Here is a 7199-nt window from a genome sequence, read left to right on the forward strand (position 1 = left end):
ATGTGTGTGTATGTGTGTACACACATACATACGTATATGTATGTACATACATACACACATACATGCTATGTATAAAAATACATATTTGGACAGTTGTGTGTGTGTGTGTGTGTGTGTGTGTGTGTGTGTGTAGCCAATTCAGAAATTTATTTTGCTCAACTATATATCTTTGTAATAGATGTTTTATCTTTCTTTCATTTTGGGGGGCGAAGAGGGAAGGGAGAGAAGACAGCACTTTTGCTGATTGAAAAAAAATAATTTTTAAAAAGTAGATCTTGAAAAGGAGCTTTCTTTCCTTCTTTCTCTCTCTCTCTCTTTCTTTCTTTCTTTTATTATGGACTTAACAACCATCAGCAAATAAGTACATAGGAAGAACAGAACAGAGAATTGTACATGGAACCATGAATTTCTGGTACATAGGTTAAGTCAATATAGTAACCCTACTATGTGCCAGGCACTGTGCTAAGCACAAAAGTATTATTTGTCTAAAAAAGAAACAGTACATATTAAACTTTACAAGATAGTCACAAAATTGCCATTTTTTGTGTCTCTTTTGGAACTTTTTTTTTAATGAACAAAGGACTTTAATCATTTTTGCATTTATAGCTGGAATTCTGGGAATTCAAAATTAACATCTTTGCCTGTCAGCTTCTTATAAATACCAGAAGATATTTCTACCTGGTGCTCCATGTTGTTCTGCTGTGCTTTATCTAAATGGACCTTTATGGGTGTGCTGCCACCTAGCTTAACATGGATTCTCTTGCCAACAATTCCACTCTGAAACACAAGGTCTTCAAGGATTGCATCATGCACAGCAGTCAGAGTACAGCTCCTGGGATGCTTTTACTTATTTTTTGTATGACTTTTTCTTGTTGACTTAGGAAGAATCCTCCTCTGAGCAATAAAGACCACATGTTTTTCACTGAATTTTTTCTCCAATTCACGAACTAGTTATACTTGGATCTTCCGAAAAGATTTTAGCTGAGAAACTGGAACAAAAATGATGATAGTTTTTCTGCCTCCACCAATTTCAATTTCCTTAGCTGCTGTGATATTCAGTTTTCTTAATTGGGCCAATAAGTCAGAGTTCAGCTCCAACTCCAATAGAGCCTGTGAAATGCCAGATTTGAATGCATCTGGCTTCTCACTATCGGGCTTCACAACCTTGGCGTGGGAGCTGAACATGGTACCACCTTGATAAGTGCTGGCCCAGGAAGAGTGAGAGCTCTCAGGAGAGCCCCAGAAATCTTGGCTACAGGAAAGCTGAACTTCTTTTTGTAAAAGAAACTTTCCCCTCAGAAGTAAATTGGTGAGTTTTCTCTGGAGAGGCATTGCATTTCTCTCCATGTTGACTCAGATTGATTTAATCTTACTGGACAACTTGTGTGAAAAGTCCAGAAGTCACTTCCTTCCCCATTCACTTTGGTAAGTTTTGTTTTAAATTCACATTTCTTTGATAATTCATCACAAATTCTTCATTTTGGTTCTCCAAGCATCATACAGTTTTTATTTTCCAACTCTGAGCTCCTAAAGGGCAATGTTTGTGGCTGTTTTGACTAAGCTAAAATACATGTGAGCACAGAAGGACTTTAAAAAAAAAACAATACTGTGTATTGATAATATCTTTTTAAAGAGATATCTTGATTTAATTTTACATATCTGTCTTCAGATTTGTATAGTACTTTTTTGCAACAGGTTCTTTGGCAAAAGAAAGACCCCTGATGTTTCTCAGTTATATCATTAAACTTACAGCTTCCATTTCATCTTTAATATCTGATCCATGTATGAAACCCAGTGGTGCTCTTAGGTCTCTATTATATGCCAGGATAATATAGATTACAAATATTTGGGCTGACAGAGAACACTGTTTGAGTGATTTTTCTGGTAACAAACTTTTCATAAAGAATTTAAAGTTGGAACTATTATTAAAATAAATCTAGTAGATGGAGATGTTTCTTAGCTTAAAAACCCCTTAGTTAGTACCTACCGCAGTGGACACTTGGCACTGGAACTAATCCATATGGTTATTTTTTTTCTTCAAGAAAAAGAAACTTATTTCTTGCTCTAGTGCCTAGCACATATTAGACACTTAATAAATGTTGAGTGAATAAAAGTGAATTAAAAGTAATGATTGACAGGCAGCACGTTATTGTGGATAATAGTAAGAGCAATGGATTTGGAGTCAGAGGAACTGAGTCAGAATCCTGACTACTATTTATGTGATCTTGGACAAGTCTCTTGACTTCTCCGGGTCTAAGATTCCTCATCTGTAAAATGAGGGGATTGGGCTAGGTAGTCCCTTCTATGACTACTTCATTTAATAAGTAGAACAACAGTCTTTTAATTTTCTGCATTCTTTTTTTTTTTCAAGGGAAAACACAAAGTTTATTAGGGTTTCACCATAATGGATTGTCTTAAGAAATCCCACCCTTTGTGATGCCTGTTTTCACAAGTGGACCAGATTCAATCTACTGAACTAGATTGAATCTCAGCACCTTCATGGAGGCAAGATGGAGATTATATACACAAAGATTGTAGGAGGGATCAAAGGGTGGTCTGGGGTGACTAGAGGAGGGGTTTAGAGAGGGTCTTGAGGAGGAGTCTAAGGAGGAGCTTGATGGGACCTGGATGAGGTCAGACTCCAGGAACCAAGAGAATGGGATTAAGGGTGGGAAGTAGCTGAAGGCATGGATATTGATAGTATCAAGGGTGGGAAGCAGTTGGACAGTAGAGGGCTAGGCTAGATGGAGATTTGGGCCTAATGATAATGTAAGGCTTATGGCCTTAGGGGAAAGCCAGATCTAGTTGGAAGATTCAAGGAGAGTTCAAGGGGGCTCCCAGAGACTGTATTCCAGGTTCAAGCGGGTTCCCAGAGACTGTGCCTTCATCATTCCCCCCTCAAACAAATGGAACCCAAATTCTTTTGGGGTCCAAGGGGATTCCCACAGTCTAAACCCTATCATTTGCCCCTCAAACAAATGGGACCCAAATTCTTTTGGGGTCAGGGACGAAGGTCTCAGTTTCTGAAATTGCTTCCTGCTGGCAAAGGGCGTAGAGCTGTCCCTGCCTCGATGGGTCCACTTCAAGCAGTACATAGTCTGAGCAGTCATCTGGAAGTTGATGGCTTGGAGCCTGGAGATAAACCTGGCAAGGAGGTTAAGCAACCAAGCACCAAACAGGCAGTATAGGAGTATAGAGAAAGGACAATTTCCCTGGTGTAAAAGACAACTTCCCTGGAGGGAATTAAAGATGACTATTTCATACCTAGTTCTCCCAGTCATTTGTTCTGTGTACCACACTGCTTGAGGGTTCAGGAGTGGGTGGCACACCCGAAGAATTAGGTCAGGGGTACCTAAGAACAAGGTTTGATTTTTGGTGAGCCTGTAGCTAGCCAGCTGCTGGTGGCCCTCTGCTTCTAGGATGCCCTGGGGACTCAGAGCTTCTAGGGGCTGGTCTGCTAGAGGTTTAGAAGCTTCCTCAATTGGAATGGCTGTAGCAGCCAGAGAATCTAATTGTTTTGAAAAGCAGGCAACTGGCTTGGGGTCAGGTCCCAAGGACTGGGTTAGGATTCCCAAAGCCTGTCCTCTCCTTTCAACAACATACCGAGTGAAAGGTTTTCCTAGATTAGGTAAAGCTAATGCTGGAGTGGTGGTCAGTTTAGTTTTCAAAGTCTTAAAAGCTTTTGCTTGGTAGTGGCCCCACTCTAGAGGGAGTGAGTCAGGGCCTTGAGTGCCAATTAATGGTTGCAGTTCCTCCCAAGCCTTGGGCTTAATTGGATATTGAAGGCGATAGAGAGGAACTATGGCTGGGGTGGCAGAAGTAGCTTGCCCAGGAATTCCCTGATCCCAAACAATTGGCTCAAACCTCTCCCATACCTCTGGGGGAACGTGGGGAGATCTGGTAAACAGAGGGAAAAGGGAGTTATGAAATTTAACTACAGAAAATTGGCTCCCCAATTTTACCATCAGGTCCCTTCCCAACAAGGGGGCAGGGCCAGAGGAGAGTGTAAGGAAGGAGTGTTCAAACAACAGATCCTTGATGCCTATGACCCCATGGGTCGAGGGGCATGTAGGGCCAGAGCAATTAGTTAAGAGAACGTAGCCATGATAAAGTGGGTAACCTTACCTTCAGCCTCGATTTTGCCCAGGCCTCCATGAGAGAGGTGGAGAAAGTGGGAGCACTGCCAAGCCCCAGGCTTTCCCCTCCTTCCGAGGCTTGAGAAGACTGGAGGATAGGGTACTGGGAGGAGGCTCTACCACTTTTCCAACCTAGGGGATAATCCTTCCTCCAATGTCCCTCCTGGTTACATGCTGGACACAGTCCTGGAGGCGGAGATCCTGGAGACTTCCTCCAGGGGGTGCCCTAGAGGGGCACTCCTTGGACCAGTGACCCTCCTTGTGGCATTGAAAGCAGGTTTCCCCACTGCTCAAGTCACAGGGCTTCCTCCAAGGGGGCACCCTGGAGGGGTACTCCTTGGGTCTTTTCCTGGCCATGGCAGCAGCCAAGAATTGAGCGTGTTCTCTGTCTCTAGCTCTTTCCCTTCATTTTCTTTCCTCTGATACAACCAGGTCTCTATTGTTGAAAACTTTGAAGGCTGTCTCCAGTAATTGGGCCTGAGGTGTTTGGGGTCCCATTGCCAATTTCTGCAGTTCCCTCCCAATATCTGGGGAAGCCTGATTAATGAAATACATGTTAAGTATTGTTGCCCCTTCAATGGAATCAGGATCCAAATTTGTATACTTCTTAATAGTTTCTACTAGCCGGGCTTGGAAAAGGGCAGGGTTTTTCTTTTCTCCCTGAGTAACTTCCCTAATTTTTTGATTTATTTGCTTTTGAAATGCAGTTCTTAGGCCTTCTAACAGGTAAATTACCATATGATCTTTTTCCTCTATCCTCACTCCTTTGATAATGCCATCCTGGGTCACTAGTGGGAACAGCAGCTGTACCTGGGGAATATTTTATGGGGTTATTGCTAGCCAAACTATCCCCAAATTTTGGGGCATGTTCCCACATTCTCCTCTTCTCCTCAGTGGTACAACAGGTAGAGAAAAGGATATGCAAATCATACCAAGAAAGTTCAAATTGTAGGGACAGATCCCTAAAACCCTCAGTAAACTTAGTGGGATCTTTTGAATACCTCCCCAGTTTTTCTTTAATTTGGGTGAGATCTGAAATGGAGAATGGAACTTGCACTCTCCTTGTCCCTGTAGGGGAGGCAGGCACTTCCCTCAGGGGAGAAAGCCTTGAAGGTGCTGTGGGACCTGGAGCTTGGGGAGGGATATAGGAAGTCCCGCTTCTGGTGAGGGTGGGGCTGGGGGGTGTTGGCTGAACTAGAGCAGACTGCAAGGCCAGGGCATCCAGCTGGCAAGGGAGATCAGCTGGTACTTGAGGAAGGGTAGGGGTCAGAGGGGGAGATACCCCAGAGACCTGAGTGGGTGCCACCTCAGGAGAGAGGGGATAGGGGAGGAGATATTGCCATGGGGGCAGGGCTCAAGGCTGGAACCTGAGTAGGGGTTGTCTCAGGTGTAGGGCCCATGGTGGTAGACACTGCAGGGCCTGAAACAGTGGCAGGCCATGAGGCCAGAACCTGAGTAGGGGTCCCTTCAGGGGAAGGGACCACAGAGGGAGGCACCTCAACCAGACCCTTGGCTGGGACCTGAGTAGGGGTCACCAAGAGGGGAGGGGCCATGGGAGGAGATGCAGGGTAGGAGACTTGGACCATGAAGCAGGCAGGAAAAGAGAGGGGTTGCACTACAGGAAACCAAGAGAAAGAGGGGATGCCCACAGAAGGGGAAGCACAGGAAACAAGGGTGCTCCAGGGAGGTTGGGGAGCAGGAGGAGGGGCTGGGACTGAAGCCCTGGGGGCCATAAGGAGGGAGTTACCCAAAATGTCCTGTTGACCCCCATTGCCCCTTTGTGGGGGGGCTCTAGCTATGAGCATCTTACAATCTTTTCTGAGAATGGGGCTCTGAGAGAGCTAGACGAAGGCTATTATGTAGGACATTTCTCTCCATTTTTCTTCTTGCCAGCGGTATAGCTCTAGCTGCAAGAGAGTATTATATTGTAAAGTCCCAAAAATAGGTTGCTCTTCTTGGCCTTCTAGATGATATTGCGGCCAAACAGTATTGCAAAGGAACACCAGCTTTTTCTTTTTAAGTTCTTTAGAGAACTTAAATTTTTTTCCCATTTGTAAAAGACAGCCCAAGGGTGAATTTTTGGGGATTGAGGAGGATTGACCCATTGTGGGCTTGCAGGGGCTGGAAGTTCCTTCCTCTGCAAGGAGGATCTGGGAGTAAGCCTCAAAAAGGAACAAAATTAGACAGAAAAAAATAAACACAAAAAGGTACCTGAGGTTTTCCCATTCCCTAGCGCTGAGAGAATTGAGAAAATTGGGGGCGCACTTCTGGATAGGGCATCTGTCCTTGTCCTCTATGCTTCAGAAGGTGTGCCCAGGTCCATGGCCTTGAACATAAACCACTGGACCGAGAACCTGAGAGCGTCAGGCTGAGTCCGAGACAGTGAGCAGCTGTCTGACCTACTGCGGACCTGGGAAGTCAGGCCCGAAAAGCACCTCCAAAATGCTTGGAGAGCGAGAAGGGGATTGGGAGAGGGAGAGGCTTACCTTCCAGTCTTGGCCAGAGAAGAACTTGAGATGAGCTGTATTCCTGGTCTCAGGGAATCAAAAAAAAAATCTATGAAGAGGTTTAAAATAAAAATGATAGGTAGGTAGGGAACCATAGGTTTCTAGGGGTGCTCAAGACCCCAAAATACCTACATGCCGGGTCCTGCCGAAAGAATTCGACTCAAGACTTCTCAGCCAACGGAAAAGACAAAGTTTATTAGGGATTCACCATAATGGGTTGTCTTAAGAAATCCCACCCTGTGTGACACCTGTTTTCATAAGTGGGCCAGATGCAATCTACTGAGCTAGATTGACTAATTTTCTGTATTCTTGTTCTTGTGTTATTCATGTTGTAAGACTTGAGCTGAAAAAGAGAAGGAACAATGACGGAGATTTGGAGGATCCGGGGAATTGCAAAGAACATTATAGATGGAATTTGGGAAGGGAACGTTTTGGAGGACATAAAAAATTGAAGAAAGAAAAAAAGGATCATAGATTCAGAGTTGGAAGGGACCTTTGAGTTCATCTGGTACAACCTTCCACAGAATCATAGAATTGAGTTGAAGGAAAAGGGTTT

The 7199-nt window shown here is 44.3% G+C and overlaps 1 pseudogene; it reads right to left on the bottom strand.

The window, feature by feature from the left end:
* Positions 1–600: 600 nt before the first annotated feature.
* LOC118839461 lies at positions 601–1185 on the bottom strand (annotated as a pseudogene).
* Positions 1186–7199: the final 6014 nt, after the last annotated feature.

This window comes from Trichosurus vulpecula, chromosome 2, assembly GCF_011100635.1.
Source record: "Trichosurus vulpecula isolate mTriVul1 chromosome 2, mTriVul1.pri, whole genome shotgun sequence".
Classification (NCBI taxonomy): domain Eukaryota; kingdom Metazoa; phylum Chordata; class Mammalia; order Diprotodontia; family Phalangeridae; genus Trichosurus; species Trichosurus vulpecula.